The sequence below is a fragment of the Mytilus californianus genome, unplaced genomic scaffold (assembly GCF_021869535.1).
Source record: "Mytilus californianus isolate M0D057914Y unplaced genomic scaffold, xbMytCali1.0.p SCAF_2, whole genome shotgun sequence".
NCBI lineage: Eukaryota > Metazoa > Mollusca > Bivalvia > Mytilida > Mytilidae > Mytilus > Mytilus californianus.
Genome location: NW_026262668.1, coordinates 114,167,039 through 114,188,719, shown reverse-complemented (window position 1 = coordinate 114,188,719; position 21,681 = coordinate 114,167,039). Strand labels below are relative to the sequence as shown.

General features: G+C 32.8%; 1 protein-coding gene and 1 pseudogene across 1 annotated transcript in view; one reads left to right on the top strand and one right to left on the bottom strand.

Annotated features, from left to right (window-relative positions):
• LOC127730775 (uncharacterized) overlaps positions 1-935 on the bottom strand; it is a 30,999-nt gene extending 30,064 nt beyond the window's left edge. The window contains exon 1 of the mRNA XM_052239319.1: positions 849-935. The gene's annotated coding sequence lies outside the window, so the exon portion shown is untranslated. The remainder of the gene's footprint in view (positions 1-848) is intronic.
• Positions 936-13,377: 12,442 nt separating this feature from the next.
• Positions 13,378-21,096, top strand: LOC127727768 (uncharacterized; annotated as a pseudogene).
• The last annotated feature ends 585 nt before the right edge of the window (positions 21,097-21,681 follow it).

The window sequence follows — 21,681 nt, the reverse complement described above, 5'->3', positions numbered from 1 at the left end:
TTAAATTTTCTAAAAGCCTTTGACGACGGACTTAACTTGGTGCTCTTAAAAAATTATACAAATATATTATTTTCTGTATGTGATCTACGGTAATTAGTTTCCAACCTCTGAAAATTTTAAGTCCAGAAATATTTAAATAGAATTATTTTAATTTTCATTTCACTTTAGTAAATTCCTCCTAGCAACCAATAGACAAAAGTTTTGTTTTGTAAAAAGGCACAAAAGTACATTATATGACGCTTGATAGCTAGTAGATACATTTATTTCAAAAGCCAAATTGACAAAGCGTAATCCATACACCGGCTTCAATTTCAATGTATGAAATAATAACGTGGTATAATGGGGAGATATTTTTGACAAAGTAAAATCCCGACGGTTGGATATCAGCCCAACTAAGGTTTCAGATCGTTGTGAAAGATTAAATAGTTGTTTAAATAATCTAAATATATGTCTAAAGGTCATCAACAATTACAAAAATAAATATCAGAATAAATTTTAAATTATATAAACAAAAATCAATACGTATTTAAAAAAAAACATTTGCGGTAAAAGATGTTCAGTTAAGTATCATGTATAATTTTCAGGATTTCTAAAATGAGTTAGACGCCATTTGACATCAGACAGTTGATGCTGACAAGGAACGAAGGATATATGTTATCCGACGGAACTTTTACTTTTATATGTAACTACTTGTAAATGTCGTGCAAGTGCCAACAATACCAAACGTAAGTAAAATATACAAATATACAATGACAAATAAAAAATACAACTTGATAATAAATCTTAAGAAAACACATACAAGCGAATATATTGAAAAACAAAATAGTTACTATAAAAAGAAAACATACTTGCAATTGCTTTGGTTTTCAGTATTTGAAATGAATTGACTGTTTATACACAACCACTTGTCCTATTATAAATGTGTTAGAGGAAGTTTTTTTTCTCCTAAATTACTATTATTAGATATAATGAAAATTCCCAATTCATGCGATTTCCTGAATAGGATCCTAGTCTCGTGACAATGTAATATAAACTGTTTCTTGTTTAAACTTTAAAGAAAGAAAGATTTAGATTGTAACGCTTCTCGAAGAACTGGGTTACGTCCATCTACACTTTGAAATAATTAAGAATAATTTAAAACCTTTAAACTAAAGTCGTTGATTTTTACTTTCAGTTCTATTTTATTTAGTGACACATTTAAAATTTAAGAGTTTAATGTTTCCTTTTGTAGATGAATTATGAGGATACAGCGCTGACCCTGTGCACGACTCATACTAGTTTTGAAAAATTTGCCCACGGTAAACGCTTTTACTACGAAGGAATCAATAGAAAAGTCCGAGTTCATAAAACCTTCTAAATGTATTTATCTAAAAGTGCTTCAGATTAATTATTCTAATAGTCAATTATGTCCATTTTTCAACATAACTGTATAAGTACAAAATGGAAATATTGATACAAAAATATGCGACAAGAGAAGCCATTTCAACTTTGCCATCAATAATTTTCCCTTTTTGAACGGCAACATTTCTCTTGTCGCATCTTTTAGAGTTGTCACAATTTATACAGTTTGCTAAAATATGTAATAATGAAGCTGATTTTAACAAAATCAAGGGTTCCCCTGGGTCAATTTTCTTTTTCTCCACCCCTTTCACCAAAACAATATTTTTTCGCCACTTTCATTTTTGTTTGCCAACTTATTTTACTCTTTGCAAACAAGCTAAATTTAAATTTGCAGCGTAGTCGTCTCATGTCTATCTGGGTGTAATATTGAGTCCCAATGTACATAAATCCCACATCTCTATTTCATAACATTTTGATAAATAAACACTGCATTAGAATAATATTTTTTATTTACATTTATGAATTTTGTAAAATGACATTACAATTGCAATAAAATTTTCCCACTATCTTAATTCCGTGATTATTATGATAAAATTGAGAATGGAAATGGGGAATGTGTCAAAGAGACAACAACCCGACCATAGAACAGACAACAGCAGAAGGTCACCAACAGGTCTTCAATGCAGCGAGAAATTCCCGCACCCGGAGGCGTCCTTCAGCTGGCCCCTAAACAAATATATATACTAGTTCAGTGATAATGAACGCCATACTAAACTCCAAATTGTACACAAGAAACTAAAATTAAAAATAATAGAAGACTAACAAAGGCCAGAGGCTCCTGACTTGGGACAGGCGCAAAAATGCGGCGGGGTTAAACATGTTTATGAGATCTCAACCCTCCCCCTATACCTCTAGCCAATGGCATGGTATTGGTTGCAAAAATTTGATATTTTTCATTTAAATGCAATATTCCTTATTTAATTGGTATATTTCTTCATTTAAATGCAATATTTTTTTATTTGAATGGTATATTTTTTCATTTAAATGCAATATTTTTTATTCAGATGGTATAATTTTTCATTCAAATGGTATAATTTTTCATTCAAATGGTATGATTGTTTCATTCAAATGGTATAATTTTCGTTCAACAGCAATATTTTTTATTCAATTGGTATAAAATGTCATTTGAATGCAATATTTTTTATTCAATTGGTAAAGTATTTTTTTTTTATTTATATGCAATAATTGCATTATGGGAAATTCTTTGACGTCATAAGGTCAAATTTGCAACAACGTTTGTGATTGGTCGGAAATTGTTTGGATGTCTCCCCTTTCTTTCTAAACATGGGTGACCAAGAATTAAAAAACGCGTCAGAATATCGCCCCTCTAACTAAATCTAACGTTCGTGCGAGTCCTGCACTGGCTGTTAAAATCTTGTGGTCATAACTAGTATTTCTATTGCAAAATTTCGATGGTCAAAACGTTCGGTCCACTTTTCAAAAACCGTTTCATTGTATATGGATTTATATGCAAGTATATCGTTTTTTTTAAATAGATTAGACACCGTTGGTTTTCCCGTTTGAAGGGTTTTACACTACTAATTTTTTGGGGGCCCTTTATAGCTTGCTGTTCGGTGTGAGCCAAGGCTCCGTGTTGAAGACCGTACGTTGACCTTCAATGGTTTACATTTGCAAATTATGACTTGGATTGAGAGTTGTCTCATCGGCACTCATACCACATCTTCTTATATCTATATACAACGTAAACCAGACGTTTCTCAGACTGTTTTCTTTTTTTTAATAAATCCTTTGCCGCGCGTTGTGTACTGATTGATAACTCAGTCTGGGAGAACAAGATTTATTTCAGTACCAGTTGTAATTAGGTTTGAGCAAACTTCCAGTAATTGCAAATACTCTTATGTCGGTGCTTTGTGTCTATTGTCTTAATGTTAGTTTTTTTGTGTGTCTCGTACCGATCTTGTGAGTTAATTTGCTGATTTGTGCAGGTTGTTATTTTATTGTACTGTTACACCACTGTCCCAGCTTCGGGATGGGTTGCTCACAAACATGTTGTTGTACTGTTACACCGCTGTCCCAGATTAGGGGGAGGATTGGGATCCCGCTAACATGTTTAACCCCGCCACATTCTGTATGTATGTGCTTGTCCCAAGTCAGGAGCCTGTAATTCAGTGGTTGTCTTTGTTGCTTTGTTATACATATTTGTGTTTCGTTCATTTTTTTGTACATTAATTCGGCCGTTAGTTTTCTCGATAGAATTGTTTTACATTTTTTTATTTCGGGACCTTTATTGTTGACTATGCGGTGTAGGCTTTGCTTATTGTCGAAGGCCGTACGGTGACTTATAGCTGTTGATTTCTGTGTCATTTGATCTCTTGTGGAGAGTTGTCTCATTTACAATCATACCACATCTTCGTTTATATATCCACCCTGTCATATTCTTTATTTGCCTGTCCCAGGGATGGAGCCTGTAGTTTAGTGGTTGTCGATGGTTCCTGTCTCGACTCATATTTGATATTTTGTAAATTGATTTGTTATGTATAATTAGGCTGTTAGTTTTTTCGTTTGAATTGTTCACACTTTTCACGTCGGGCCTTTTATAGATGACTTTACAGTATCAGGTTTTTGTCATTTTTGAAGGCCTTACGATTGTCTACAAAAAGCATTTGTCTACATGACGGCAAAAAGCTCTACAGAGCTTTTGTTTGTAGCATTTCATGTAACCTGACTTAAAATATTTTTTTCTTATCTTATCTTATCTTATCTATAATTGCTTACATCCACTTCATATTTGAACTCCGGTAGATAGTTGCCTTATTAGCAATCATATTCCATCTCTTCATTTTTATATTATATACGTGACTTCTAAACTCGTGTTTTCCTGAACAAGCATGAAATAATTTTCACTGGGCGTTAAACTTAGCAACAAACAATCAATCAATTTAAACTTGTGTTAAATAAGAGGAAAACCATTTGATATTTATTCATTTGTTGGGTGGGGGACAGAAGGATTTCATATATGAATATGGTTGCCTGGTAAGAGCTGAAAAATAGGCATGATTAGCGACAGATTGAAATGAATAATAATGCCCTCTCTTCCCTTCCCCATCCTTCATCTATAAATCTAAACTGACCACCACGGAATAGCCCAATAGAATTGAAAGTAGCGTTAAACACCAATCAATCAAAATCCCTTCCCTAGAATATAAAATAATCTTCCCTTAACTGTTATTGTCCGTGTAGTTCTTATATTTATCCAGCTTATCGTCCTACAGGGATGTCCTACTAAGGCTTTCATACCATAAAAACGTTTATTATACTTAGTAGTAAATACAGATACAATGTATGTGTAATACAATTATTGGCGAGCGTGCTGTATCAGCCACCCGTGATGATATCGATATCAGCACGGTTGCAAAGGCTTTATCAAACCCCTTATTTGTATGACGTCAAGTCATTACGTCATAACGCTACTTTTTCAGAGATTGACGGTGGTGATGTAGCAAACTTTGAAATTTATACCGAAGAATTTGTACTGTCTATGAGTTGTTTAAAAGTTTATAATAAAGTGTATATGATATGGCTCAGTTTTCAATATCATACACCGTATCAACCCTCAACCAATATAATCCTTCGAGCAGAGCTCTCATGATTATATTGGTGTCTCGGGTTGATACGGGTGTGATATTGAAAATGCCATATAATATTCTCTATTTATAAAACAGCTCACATTCTAATATATCTGCATTCATAAATTTATTAATTTCATTTAGACTAAACGTCGCCATGTTTGTTATGTGCCTCTGCCGTCAACCTATCAAAAAAGAAGAGGTGGAAGAGAGCCAGAAGATCTTCCCAATGCAAAAAAAAAAAAAAAACAGAAATGGACTTCTTCTGGCTCACTTCCGAAGAACAAAAAAAGACGCGTCCCATTGATATGTTTTAAAAACGCCTTGCCCCTACCCTTTTTTCCAAAAAATGGCATTATTAAATATATAAACATATATATAATCATCAAAATTAAAATGCTATTGTATTTTTATAAGACCTACTTTATTACATGACCTGGGACTAATGACATCTATCTATAAGTCCTAGCATACATTAATTATTATAATATGAATATGTTTCTTGTTTTAATAACCACATATGATGCTATGCATGAGTCACCATTTATCAGGACATGAGTTGGGTTTACATAGAGAGGATAAGGGACGACATCAGAGAACCAATGAAGGATAAAAAACTTAATTCAAATAGTTTTTTTTTTTTTTTTTTTTTTTTGGGGGGGGGGGGGGGGGGGGTCAAAATTGCTGCAAGTTTTGTTTAATTAACATCGATTTTATATATATCCTTATTGAACAATCAATTTTTCCCAAATTAAGTTAAGAGGGGGGGGGGGGGTAGTTTTTTTTATCCTACATTGAACTTTTGATGTCGTCCCTAATGTGCAAAAAAATAGATAAGGGGCGGGACCAAATCTATAGATAACATAATAAAGAAATGATGAAATATACAGAATACGTTGATTGACTTTTGGTTGCCTTATGTCCAGTGGCAAATATGTCACGCATGTTTAGGATAAATGTAATAGAGATCAAAGGATAAAGAATAGAGTGAGATGGTAAAAACTAAAAGATATAGAATTATAGAAACGATCTTTGATCTGAAACCCCTACCCTCACACACACACCATAACCTAACATACATTGTATATACATCTCTATACGGGTCTAAATAATAGCTAAACGTACAATCATATAATTTGTTGGATACCTAATTATATTATATGATGTGTCACAAAATAAACTTGTATACCCCCCCTTCCCAATGCAGTATTGAAAAGTAAATCATTTAAAAGTCATGAAGATAAAATATGTTTTGAAATATGCCCTGCATACTTATTTATGCAAAGACATATAGTAATTATTGAACTACTGTGGGGCTTGAAAAAAATTGATTTGAGGGATTCGGAGACGAGAACAGTAAAAAAAAAGCTCAGCAACGAATCCTAAATGTAAAATGATTTGCAGCATAAGACATGAGAGCACATATTATAGATAGTATATTAAATATGAAGTTCACGCCTCATATAGTGAAGTCCTATGTCATAGGACTATTGTTGTAACATGGGTTAGTAACTGGTTCCAATTTATCCTGAATTGTCTTTATTAAAGAATTTGTTCCGGAGTATAACAGCGTATGTCTCTACTTGTGGTTTCTGGTTCTGCTGTCGTAATTAGGTGATTTTTTTTCTACATGTAGTAAAAAAGAGGGGGCTTAGTCCAAATAATTGTAACTTCCTGGATGCTTTTTATTCTTTTTTCATGTGTGCCTTCCTGCAACGTCTCTAAGGATCAAGAAAAGTAAAAAATGATATAGCACTAAAGAACGTCATGATAACATGTATCTGGACTTAGAAGGGGGGGGGGGGGGGGGGCTAGCTATTTTTTTTTTTTTATTTTAATGTGTAGGCTGTAGGAGAGTTGCTTCAGAAAAGGTTTTCATTGGAGGTGTTTTTGCCATGCACGCAGGCATCTGTTTCTATCCATGAACAAGTTGTGTGTCAAATTAATTATTATTACTTGTCACTCGCATTTTTTGCTCGTCCTGGCCATTATTGGCATTAACAGCCAGTGCACGAACTCGCACGAACGCCACATTTAGTTAGAGGGGCGATATTCTGACGCGTTTTTTAAGTCTTGGTCACTCAAGTTTAGAAAGAAAGGGGAGAAATCCAAACAATTACCGACCAATCACAAACGTTGTTGCAAATTTGACCTTATGACGTCAAAGAATTTCCCATAATGCAATTATTGCATATAAATAAAAAAACTTTTGAACGAAAATTATACCATTTGAATGAAAAATTATACCATTTGAATGAAAAATTATACCATCTGAATAAAAATATTGCATTTAAATGAAAAAATATACCATTCAAATAAAAATAATATTGCATTTAAATGAAGAAACATACCAATTAAATAAGAAATATTGCATTTAAATGAAAAATATCAAATTTTTGCAACCAATACCATGCCATAGATTATCGGAGTATCAATAATTATATTTGTATCGAAAACATCAGTGTCTTCAATTTTTTTTCGAATAACTTTTGTTTAGTTGAAGGGCTTAGAATAAAACCAAAGATTTTCATAATTTAGTAGTTGTTTCAAAAACAGCTTTCTTTTCTTTCTATCGTTAAAAGTTAAACTATGTCTAAAAAAGGAGCACTAAATTGATTGCGAAGTGCCAACTCCAAATCTTATATTTTTGGCACAAACTTACAACTTCTTGTCCAATCAAATTTCTTGAATTTACCTTCTACGTTTCATAGTACATATTTTCCCGTGTCTTAAGTAACTTTACATGAATTTCCACAAGGGTAAGATTTCATTTTATCGTAATCAAGATATTCAATTGATTGATTGATTGATTGTTGGTTGCTTAACGTCCAGTGGCAAATAGTTCATGTATGTTCAAGACAAGAACAAATTAACAATAAATACAATAGGTAGGTCTTGTAATTGAGGCCGTGCGGGATAAGGTCTAGAAAATTTCGACCGCCACTGAAAAATGAGGGTAAATTGGATAGGGACAGAAATTTGGCCTTGCAACAGGCCACCTATGGACCCCTAAAAGAGTTTTTGCAAGGGTTCTTAACGTGCAGAGAGCGTGGCACTCTCTCTACACGAGGCATCGGATTTAACATCCCGATTCTGACAAGACGTGGCTGCGTACTTGATACATCCCGTACAGCCAAACGGACGCCCCATTTTGTCGAGGGTTTTACTGCCGGTTGGAAGAAGACCAAGGTGACCATATCTATATTCCCCAGTCACCCTTGGGGTATCAAGATATTCAAAACAAAAAGTGCAACTGGCATTTTTAGAATATGATTGTGTGTCCCTAATTATAAAAAAAAGTGTTTGTAATTAGTTTTCACATTAATTTTTATATATCTTCCAATCAAAATCGTAGATTTTAAAAAAGTATGTTTGAATAGACAAGTTTCTATAATTTAAATAAATAGTAAACAATACCTTGATTAGAGTACAACACAATCTTATAGTTGTGGTAATTAATCATCCATGAAGTAACATTGTTCATAAAAATGTATGTACTATATAAATTATACAATAACTTTATTATGATAAAGCTTTAAGTTTCAACTTTAAAATAAAAAAAAAAAAAAAACCTGCAATCTAATCATTTATCTGCTGGTAGTTGATATTTTCTAGCCTATCTATGGGCCACATTTATCTATATTTTTCAAATTTAACATACTTTTGTTTTACCGTGAAATTGAAAAAGGCTTAAAACAAATGTAAAATCCACACTGCAATTCATCTATATATGCCTGTTTTTAGATCAATCTATTTTGTCTTTTTACCATGGAAAGAAGAAGTAATTGCTTTAACTTAATATACATACTTATATCAGCAGCTACAATCTTTTATTCTGGAGTCAAGGGCCTTTTAAAATCTCTTTTTTCATGTGAGATTGACTTATAAACCGTTTAGTTCCAAATTTGTGTTTGCTGCATTTATAAACTCGTGATCTGGAAAACTACTGTCACAAATTGAACAAATATGATAGCTATGATACTAGTGAGTAAATTTACAAAACATAAAACTTACTTAATGAACTCTGTTTTACAAACACCCGTGAAACAAGTAGCCAGTCAAAATAAACTATCATTAGAATATAGCAAAGTACTCTCGACCAATGAAATTGTAGGATTGGATGCCTCTTAATTGTGAAGAATGAATGTGAATCATGTTCTTAGTAAGGGATTATCCTATTATTTGGGTCTATTTACAGTTCAAAACAAAGAGTTTCTATAAATGAGTTACAACTGCCCCGAAGCACATTTATCAGATTGAAAGGATTTATCACAGAGTGATTGAAACTGACTAAAAGTTGAATTGTGAAACAAACAAAAATCTCAAAATAGGTTGAAGTTTACTGGTGCAGTAAAATTGGTATCGTGAATGTTATTATGAAAATATTAATAACTTAAAATTACTATAAATTTAAACAATACCAAAGCAATGCAAAAAAAAAGAAAAAAAATCTTTCAGATAAAAAATAACCTAAATCTTTAGCTTTCCAAAACTTTGATTACTTGATCAGCGGTTGGAGAGAATAGTTATTTCCAATACATGTATTCCGATAAAAGAAAACAGGAATTTAGTTTTGAACATAATAAAAACTTTTAAGGGCATTTTTTTTGAACATTTTCCTGACATAAGGAAACAGTATTTGATGTAAAAAGCCGGACCAAATTATTGGCTGTGAAATAAAATTTAGTTGTAACTCAAATGTATTAATTGATTTAAACTGTAAATAAAAAAAGGATAATTCCTCACTAAAATATTACATGATTTACATTCATACTCACGATCAGGAAACATACAATTCCTACCTTTTCCTTCTACTGTTGTGTCACCTAGTATCTATAACGCATTTGTTTTTTTTTTTTAAATATTTCCCAAATGATAAGAAAGTCCTCACATCACTAAAACTAATCCATAAATGACATGTCGAAAAAGGAAGTCATGCATCAATTATAAACATTGCACTGACAATGAAACTAATTCTTGAATAGATCAGATGAGCCTTGAGCACTTTACAATATTCTAAGTTTGTAAGAGAATGATAATCCCTTACTTCATGAAGAAAGGGATTACCATTCTCTTACATATACATAGACCAAATACGAGATTACTCGAGTTGTAAATATGTGCTAAATTGGATAGTCAATGGAAAATTATATACTATGAAATTACGTGCTTTGAGCAATCCCCTCGCTCTAAATTTCATAGTATATACCTTTGAATAGACTAACCTGTACTTAAAAAGTTGTAAAAACAACTCATTTAAGTGACACATTAAGCCATTTGTCCACACATTTTTTTAAACAATAACTAACATATTTTATTGCTTAGTTTATTGTTTTTGGGGAAGGTTAACTTTCTGGTAGTAAGACCCGTCACGGCCAGGCTGGGAAACTGGGTAGGCAAATGCTCACATTAAATCTGTACGGATACAGTGTGTTAAATATCCTATTATAGTGCCTAACAAGATTTTGTTGACAAATCCGACATTAAAACGATCGTATTGAATATTAATGTCCAAAAATAGACAAATCGGACATATTTTGACTTTATTTACCGACTTCTTTTGTTTGGGATTATTTGTAATTATAACATTATAATGAGACTGAAAAATGTTTTTTTTTTGTTAAGATAAACAATAATTTTACCTGGCGTAGCCGTGCGTAAAATGTATTTCGGCAATTCTCTTCTAAAAATGATTTGTTTAATGGAATAAAGCGTCTGATTTGTATACTTTCTCTTTTTTTCTCCCGTATAGGCTATTCAAAAATAATTTATCTACTCTATATGTGGAAAATTTTGTGAAAATATAAGAAGTGGCAATTTTTACCTTTTATACCTTTAGTTTCATTGATAAAAAATAATATGGACTTGTCCAGTGTCCAGTTTGAAGGTCATTTAAGTTACTGTATACATTCATGCATGTTCTGATTTAATCAATATACGTGTATGAAAAAAATAAACAGTTTGAAGGTAAACTAATAATAACTTAATCCAATCAAAATGCGTAAGATTCAATAACAATGACCGGTCCACATCATAATAAGTAATAGGGAGAAAATGACAGATATTCTTAGTTCATTTTTTGCAATAACGAATAAAAATTTATCAACCAAAAATTTTGCTATAATTTCAAAAACATGTCGTTCTGTATTGGTATAGTTTTCGGAAATTTCATTTGCGTATTTAAGGCAATAGAAAGTTTGGACTTCAAAAGACTACACACTTATTGACTTTTAAAACATTTAATGTTTCACAAATTATACATGGATACAAAGTAAAATCATTTTTTAAAACACTGCAAAAAATTTCATTCTGATTGGTATAGTGGTATTATCATAAAGTGCGTTGAAATGAACCGTGGCAGGGCAAACATCGAATTCCCTCACAAAATGTTATCACGCACTATAGCTGATTATTGATTTTCTGTCACGATCGAAACGTGTGATGAATGATAAGGAAAGTCAGAGAGACACAAAAAATAAACAAGATAGACGATGTCGAATAGCATGGCATCCTGGCCAAATCTCTTCTTCGCGTTAGTGTCTAATGTCAAACAGTGAGCCAGGATCCCATGCTAGCTGTTGAATTGCTATAATTATTATTTCGCAAAACACTTTCGCCAATTATATTTTTTTAGGCCACAATTTTATTTTTTTCGCAAAAAGCGAAAATGGAGAACGCCAGCGTAAACCCTGAACAAAACACAAATGCCACAATTACAGGGTTACAGATACCTCATACGTTTGAATGCCTCCAAAATATTTTACATTTGTTATCAATATGACAATAACAATTTCGTACTACAGAAGTGATTTTCTGGATTAACATTCACCAGGAACTCTCAAAACCAAACATTTGTAAGCCAGGGATGCATAAATATCTAGAACTGGTAGGCATAACAAGAATAGCCAAACTCATCTTTAAGGTAAACTTTGCCAGAGGGAGTTTGGTCCCTAGTTTCAAAGTTTTTTTCTTATTTCTCAACGGTGAATTTTAGAAAAATATGTTATAAATCATGACAGTATCGAAGCATGTTGAAACATGTAATGGTATCGACCAAACATCTTATCTTATAATGTAAATATAATTTCTAACCCTTCACATATTATGTCGTTAATAGAACTAAAACCCTGAAAATAATATATTAAAACAAGAAAGATTTCTAAAATGTTTAAACAGCAAGAGCTACATGCGTGATATACCCACTTCTTCAGTTAAAATGGTTCTTCGTCCGATGATCTGACAAATTAGTAACAATTCTAAATACTGACTGGCCTCTCATAAATAGTGCAAATTTAAACTAAATTTTAAGATGATACTTCACGAAATCAGTTATGAGTGTTATTAAGTCTGCTTCATATCTAGACTCACATCAAGAAATTGACAATGAGGGTCGCTTGAGAACGTTACTTTACGACAAAAGAGATTATTTCTGCTTCTCAATTGTGAAATTTCCATTTCTATGTAGCAACATTCGATCATCGTCAGCATTTGGAGTATACATATCCAAGGTGATATGATATTCCAGCGCTTGCATTTGCAATCGTGATTTTCTTGGTAGAGGGATGCTGCTAACAAAGAAGCTATCAAACCAAGAGTTCCAAGTAGTGAAGTTGAAATCATTCCTTCGAAAATTTTTCGAACGCTATCCCGAGTTGGTTAACCATCTGGAAAATATGATTCACAAATGACGACGGATATATTCCAGTTGTCGTATCCACAATCCACAATCCCGTCATATTTCTATCGAAGTTACGTACCGAATTAAGACTTTACACCGGGTTTGTACTTACTTGAATGACACAAGGCTGCCACATGTGGAGAAGGATCTGCTTACCCTTCCAGAGCCCCTGAGATCACCCCGATTTTTGATCTTTTAAAATATATTGTACGAAGACAGTTAAAAAAATCAGAAGTTAAAAACTAAAAGCCCTAGATGATTTTCAATTTCTGAAGCGTAAAGATGTCGTCAAGGCTTTTTGGAAGAAATTTATATGGGTTTCATTGAACGGTGTGTTCGACTTTCTGTTTTCAAGTACTTTTTCATGGATTAGACGACTTATATGTAAAAATTTTACATGAGTAAGTTTTAACAACCCGATGGTTTTGTTTGTTATTCAAACACATTTACTCTGTTATGTAGATCTTCTTTAGTTTGATCAGCTGAGCCACGTTTGTATTAGACAGGTTGGGCTCTTGTCAGATAATATGGGGTTACATCATGAAACTGGGGTTACCTTCAAAACCTGGGAATGAAAAATCCCACAAAACTGGGGTATGTTAATTATCTATGCTGCTAATGTCAGGATTCGTGAAAGCGCATTTTCCCGTGCATTGGCGGTAATTTTAGTGAACTCATGGTATATAAACTGGTAGATAACTTCTCTCTCAGATGCCTACATCAGTACATGAGACGACTGGACGAATTACATTAGCCGGAAGTAAGTACTTTTCATTTTTTCACATATAAATTGATAAAATCTATCCTTGCTAACTTAATTGAAGAGCTTGCCTGTTTTTATCCTTCGCTGTTCGCCATTTTGCTTTTGTACATCGATGCACATGATCAAAGATATAGCCAATGAACGTTGATCTTGCACATTGAATCGTAGTTACGGTAGCCCATAAGTATCATAATGCCCTATGATTAAAACGCATTTGAGCGAGGTATATTCAGTTTGAACAATAATTACACGTGTATAATATATATATAATAATTTTGTAAAAGACATCATTTGTATTATAAGGGACTTATCATTTTTTTTATCTGGGAGGTGGGGCTGGTCAAAATGCAGGAGGGTCAAGTTTTAAGTTTTTTTCTGTATGTGGAAAAGGGGGGTTCAATAAATTCTCCAATAAATGATTAAATATTCATCTAATCTGCATACAAACAGTTGAATATTGATACAACAGATGATTCTCAGATGATGAACAACACTAATGTATCTTTTTGTTTCATTACACGATCGCTTTGGTTCCATTTATGCCTCTCACTCCCTCAAAAGAGGTAGGGCCATTTTCCCGTGAGTTTTTTTCATTTGATTAGCTAGGTAAATCATGTTTTTAAATAGCCCGATAGATGCTAATTATAGTATATAAAAACACGTCACATCATCTATTTTCATACCTTGAACAGGTATTCCTACAATAATCAAGGCCAAGACTATTGATTTTTTTTGGTTTATCAAAACCAATATTGATTTTGTTTGTTAGTGCCCCTGAGGAGCATTAAAATATGAACTATCAACTAATAGATATTCAAAATTATTTTTGTATTAAAAAAACATGGTGCTTCAGTTAGCGTGTTAATGTTGGTAGGTGATTTGTAGCGTACATGTATTTCACAGCTTCGTTTAACTTAAAACTAACAAAATATTAAACAAGAATGTGTCCATAGTACACGGATGCCCCACTCGTACTATCATTTTCTATGTTCAGTGAACCGTGAAATTGGGGTTAAAACTGTTATTTAGCATTAAAATGAGAAAGATCACATCATAGGGATCATGTGATCTAAGTTTCAAGTTGGTTTGACTTCCACTTCATCAAAAACTACCTTGACAAAAAACTTTAACCTGAAACGGGACAGACGGACGAACGAAGGGACGGACGGACAAACGGACGCACAGATAAAAAAACTGAATGCCCCTAAGTGGCGCCTAAAAAAGGGGTTAAATATAAATACAAGAAACATTTAATAATCTAATTATCTGATATAAATCAGCTAATCTGATTCAAGATCGGTCTCTGTTTTAATGCCAAGAAGCCAAAAAATATCGGACGCATTTAACTGTGATGTTGTTTTCCTCAATCTGGATGTATCTATATCTATACACTGTTCCGGCTTTTAAGGTTTACCGTCTATATGAACCGGACAACAGCTTACACCAGTTGGTACTAGAACGGTTTGCGTAACAAACACATGTAATCTGGTCTTTTCTGCATGGCATTGTACCAAATGGATCGACCCTATGTTGTGATACAGATTCAACACTTTCTTGATGTTTTAAATACATTCACGATTGGTAGTGTAATTGATTTTTTCTGTGGTGTTGTTTCATTTTCTGATGACTTAGGTTCCGGTGTAGGGACGGTGGTACAATGTAACAATGCCAGTACTAGTATCTACACAGTTGGTTGATTGGCGATAAAATTACTGTCTGCATTTGTTACATATCATACCATTTTCTAAAACGTTCTTGTTCAAGATTTAGAAAAAATATTTTTGTTGTTTTGAAATTTTTCTGCTATGGCCTTTTTTCGTTATGTGTATAACACAAACAACATTTGGGCTTCATTGCTATCTATATAATCAATTCTCGTGTTATTGGTTATGTACAAGCACCTACTTCAGTGTGACTCTTTGAATTAAACAAACATCCGAAAAAATGTGATAGAAACATAACATTTTAATATTTCAAAATAAAAAATGAGAAAAATTAGCGTGAGATTTGAACCCCATCTTAAAAACAATCCAATATTTACAGTTTTAAGCGCTACCGATGGAGCCACGGCGACTCTTGAAAACATAATTGATATTAAGCAGCTATATAGGTAAAATTTAGTGATGTTCCACTTTTTATTAAAAAAGTTTGTTTTTTAGGTATTAAGGACACACTAAACCAATTTCATTTTTGAGGGGAAAAGTTGTATAAATAACAACAACAACAAAAAACTTTGTTTTGGTTTGAAGTGTCCTTCTAGGGGGATTCCCTGTTTTTCCAACACCTAAAAACACGGTAAATTCCGCATATTTGACTTTCATCCTTTTTTGGAGGTTAAATTAACTATTTTCCAGACATAACATAATACATAAAAATCGAGATATTGACCACAAAACATATTTATTTCTTGTTTTTATCATAAATTTTATTCTTTCAGCACTTTTTGAAATTGGCCCTTCTGTGAAAAAATTTCAGGGGAAATTGGCTCTACCTCTTTGTACTTTTTAGGCAAATAAAAAAAAAATTTGAGGTTACTATCACACATTTATGAATGAAATGTGACAATAAATGAGTAATTGAATTGTTCAAGCTGTAAGCATGAACTATTCATATAAAAGTTTAGCGACTCAATGGAGGTTTCAACAAGGCCTTACGTAAAACTTAAGTTTTTAAAAGCAACGTTCAAGAGAGGGACATATAATAGATCCCTCTTAGTAAATAATGTGTTGTTACTGTTTCAAAAAGTTTACTTTTTAATGTATATCTTTTACAGAGTTACTTAGGATAAAGTTTTCTTTAATAGCCCAATATAGGAAATAAGAAAAAAAAATCAGAAAAGCTATTCAAAGCACTGGCTTGCTCTACCTACTAATATTCATGGAAGAGGCCTCATGGAAGAGCCCTATTGCAAGGCAATTTTCCCTCAAATGTGTTTTTGGAATCAATCCACTGAGAATATTTCATTTTCAATATTTTCATGAAATAACATACGTGTTTTGCATGTTAAAATTTTGGCATGTTTAATAGAGGGGGGGGGGGGGTCACAATTTTAAATGTTTATGGGGGGATCAAATAAAAATAGTGAAATATTATAGGGGGATCAAGAAATTTTGTATGTTTCATTTCAAAATGACCAGCCCGCCCTCCCAGGTAAAAAATGATAAGTCCCTAAATAAAGATTTATTTTATAAATGTACTATTTACTAAATGAAATGTTCATGCAATTAAAAAAATAGTGGTTTCATTCCAGTTTTAATGGAATAGAAAGAATGATTGTTAGAATCTTATCAATTTGTGTAAAAAAATATCATCAAATATCAACAGAACCGGTAATTTATGTCCTCCATTTGTTACTTTTAATAGTTGAAATGGCATCACGGAAAAAATGCAGTTGCAATAGACATGACGAATATACAAAAAAAAGTACAATTGGTAACATTGTTAAAACAAATGCTAAGAAAATCAAGAAGGCAGTTAAAGACGCCCTGATTCAATGAGGAGACCTTTTTCAACATAGCTCATTCCTTTGCCCGGGCTGTGCCAATTTTGCAGAACAGAATTTTTTGCAACTGGATTTGCCACCATCCAAAAAGTCAAAGATCGATACATCAGAAGAGGCAGTACAGTGTGTAGTAAATTTGCTAGAAAAGAATGAATGTTCGGTTGAACAACAACAAAGGTTAGCCCATGCCATTGGTAAATGCCAAAACAAACTTATCTATGGGGACTCAAAGAATATTGCTGCAAAGTTCAAAAATGACGAATACCTAGAGTCTTTCAACGTGACGGGTAAGTAATGAATGCAGTATAGTTATATATACTAGGTCTTATTAATGCTTATAGAATGAAATAAGAAAAAAAATTTTTTTTTATATCATTTAGTTTCACAAAATCAAAAATATAGTTACCGTTCCAGCAGATCAGCTTGATCAATATATGATTAACTTGTATCAATTTGTCAATTACAGTTATCTCCCTTTATTTGGAGGAGGAACAAAAATGTAAAAAACGCTATAATCTATTTGTTATTTGTTAAAATTGTCAAAATGTAAGATTTAGGAACTCTAATGCGTTCTTTGAGGAAATATTTAAGATATGGTTTGCGTTCTACTCTCAGAATTTGCAAAATTCAGGACAAATGTAGAACGATTAATTTCTGCATTTTTATGAATCGGATGAAAGAGGAGCCTTGATGCTGGTATATATATATACCAATACGTTTGAAAATGATTCTTGTAATCAAAGCACGTGTTTTGTAAAGGTCTATTTGAATTTTTTTTTCAGATTATGTGTCCAGCAGAAATTATGTCCTTAAAAGCTTTCTCGACGGCATAATTGACGACATCCCATCGAAAAAAAGCTCAGCTTTTGAAACCGCAAGATGTATAGACTATATATACTATATGAGGAACTCAATGTTTATATCACCACTTAGCTTCATGCAGAGTCTTTTAACCTACTACATAACTGGAAGCAAAGCTGCAGTAGTTTTGAATTCAGTTGGACACCCATCTGGTAGTTATACCACAGTCAACAACTGGATCAAAGAGTACAGCAAAGAAGCACTACAGTATCCTAATGACGTGGATGTTGTTACTTTCTTTGATAACAACCAGGTATGTATTCTATTAATAAGCACAAACATAAGCTGTACCGTCTCCTGCATTTGTTTTCCTGGTGGATAATTGTCTCAATGCAATTATAATAGATCTTTTATTTATATACTTACATGCCTGTTAGATATGTGCATATACGAATAAAGAGGAAAACACATTACACGTTCGGAAAACATCAAAAGTTTCCTTCAGTTTTTATTTTCAATATATATATATATATATATATATATATGATTTAAAATGAGGGATCTTAACTCGTGTTCATTTTTTTCAGGTATTACAGAGAAAGTGGCGAGTTATTTCTGATTTCAAATCGGAAAGCAGTGTTATTACAAACCTGATTCATGTGTTACCCAATCCAAACAGTATGTTGCAATTGGAGGACAAGTTTTCACCAAAACATTGGTTCAAGTATGATGAAACATCCAAGGATAAAGCTGCGTCTGATATTTTAACGTTGTTCCAAACAACATCTGCTCATTCTTATATTATAAGACAACACAACGGGTTATGAAAAAACGAAAGGACAAACAATTATAACTAAACATTTGCTGAACTAAAAACTTCAATTAGGAAAGTAGTGTAGGTATGGATAATCATAAACGAACTTATCACATTATCAAATTTAAAAAATCGCCATAGATTTTCAGGCTGCCTAACATTGGTACCATAATATATACCACCCTTTTTTTAAAAGTAGAAATCATAGAATGGACGTGATCATATTCTTTTTCTTTCAGAAACCAGTTTATAGACGAGCAACTTAAAGTTGTCTGTGATCTATTAACAGCTCATGAAGATCGGAATGTTGGGGAAAGTTCAGGCGCTGGATCTATGGACCCACACGATAGGTAGATATGACTTTTCTAATAACTACAAAAACATTTGAGTTTTCAAACTGTTAACAAGTGCTTTATAAAAGATGCGGTCGATATTAATCTAACAATACAAATTTCTCTTTATACAAACTGTATTATATGACATTGTATTTTTAAGATACAACTTTGTAAGAAGTGGACATCCTGCTGACAAAATTAAAGTAGTGATGGGAGACCCTTGTTTTGAGAACCCTTGTTCTTTCGAGTCTGTAGAAAAGGCATTTATTTTGTTAGATTAACTACTTCTTTCATCGGACGTTGAAAGAGGCTTTTTTTGTACATAAATTAGGCCGTTAGTTTTCTCGTTTGAATTGTTTTACATTTGTCATTTCGGGGCCATTTATAGCTCACTATGCGGCATGGGCTTTGCTCATTGTTGAAGGCCGTACGGTGACCTACAGTTGTTAATTTCTGTGTCATTTGGTATCTTGTGGAGAGTTGTCTCATTGGCAATCATACCACATCTTCTTTTTTATATGTAATATATATATGATATCTACCATGTAATATATTAATTATTACAAAGATAGGCCAAAATGTTGAATACTACCATGATGATATAAAGAGTTTGATTCGTGTATCATTGTCTTTTTATTGTGTTTACTTTGTACTTTAGGTATTTGATCACGTAGAGGATTTGACAAAATCGAAAGAAAATGGACAGTGCTTGGATGCGACGCACTTCCATACACGATTGGCAACAAGGTCATTGACAACCATATGGTTTGCCCGGAGTGTGATATGGAATTCGAGAATTCAACGGACTTTGAAGAACACAGAAATTATAGAGGGCATTGCGAGAATACACCTCTAGAAAATTGCAGAAAATACAACAATATCCTATTACTTCCAGGTACGTGTACACAAGTGTGTGCTAATTTTTTTTTATAACATTGAAGTAGCGCTTTGCTTTTCGGCAAATTGGCTTTTCATTTTTATTTTATTTTGAATTGCTGCAAATGCATAGCGCCTAATCTAAGTTAGGAAATCTATTGAAGCAACAATAATGTTTTATGCAACATTATATAGAATAATATTGAAAAAGCAGATAAACTTAACGATATTATAAAATTGATTCTGAACAAGCGCATTAAATAAATATATATGTATGCATGTTGACTATATAGTATATATTTTCTGTTACAGGACAAGGACACTATGAAGTTAATATGGTTAAAGCCTTGTTCAAGCTTTTATGGGACGTTGGGCTTATTGACCTAGCAAAGATTGAACAAGAATGCACCAGTGTCTGCTGTAGGATACTTCAAGTGGTTGTCGGGTGTCCAAAATCCAAACTATGCTCTAATGTCAGAAATAGTATTTACCTACTGTTTGGCACTCCATGTATTTAGGGCAGGGGTCAGGCGAAATAATACTGCTGCTATTCAAACTGCAAAAGTAAAATTTTCGCCACTTTTTTTTGGCCTCAACATGTCTTTTTACATGGAGACATTCGTAAGAGATTTATTTGTCAGAGTACAATGTCCGCCTGAAGTTCTTGCGTTCATTGAGGATAACGAATCTTACAGTGTAAGTGGGAATGAGTCTAAGGGAGAAGGGGGAGATTTCATTCTTGAGAATTATAACCGGAAAACCAAACGACTCATTCCCGCTGGATAACCTGACAACAATATGTGGTTACAAGTTTGCAGGAACGTCGACAGATTAGATAAGGTAATTAAAGAACACAAAACTTGATATAGAAAGTTTATTCAGCCGAAGCAATATGCTTCGGACAGAAAAATTTAATCTTGGAAAGTGGTGCTTTTGTTTTGGCAGCTGTCCCCATACAACGAGCATTGACCCAGTAGCTATATGTTGTCTTGCAGCTACATCCAACCCAAATAACCCGCTGGGTCAACTGTCCCTCATTGCAAACTTTGCAATCATCTCCAATAGTGGTGATTTCTTTTACAAAGCTCTCTGTAGTTTGACATTCTGCCTCCTTTTTTAGTGGTTTAATTATGCGGGTAAGGTCATCAATTATGCCTTGTGTAGTTGGAAAAGTAGTATCGCTGATACCACCGTCAGTTTCCTCTCCCATCACAAAGTCTGCTAGTTCTGACGGAAGGACTGGAAGGGTTGGAATTGTTGGAATTTCCTTATATCGACAAAATAATAAACATAACAAAATAAAACAAACAGAAAAAAGAATAAATGCCAAAACAATAAAAAAAAATAGTAACAATGGATACCTTATTACGTTCCTTCTGTCGTTACAAAATAATAAAATTACAAAATAAAACAAATGAATGAAAAATTAAATAAATATGAAGCATATTTTAATCAGATTACATATGATAGTATATGTTTGTCCAAGTTTGCATGTTTTTTTGTTTTTCATTTGAAAGATATTAAATATGGTTTTGTTTGTGTGTTTTTTTTAAATTTGTAACGATATATATTCATTGATATCTCATGGATATACACTACATTTGAGTTATTTGTCGTTTGTTTATTTTGCGGCCATTCAAATCAAATATTGAAGGCTTATTAATGGGTGAGATGAAGGACAGCCATAAAAAATGTGTTTTTTTTTTACTTATGCATTGGTCATGAATATATAATTTCAACACCGTTACTAGTTCATTCTTAATAATTACCATCTGTGATGAAGTTGAAGTTGATGGGCTTGTTGAATAACCCTTGGATGCATAAGTATATATTGATCAACACTCGGCCTTTATTGTAATATTGATACTGGCCCGTCATGAATTCCAATTCTTTAACCTAAATGATATTAGTTTAATTGAGCTAC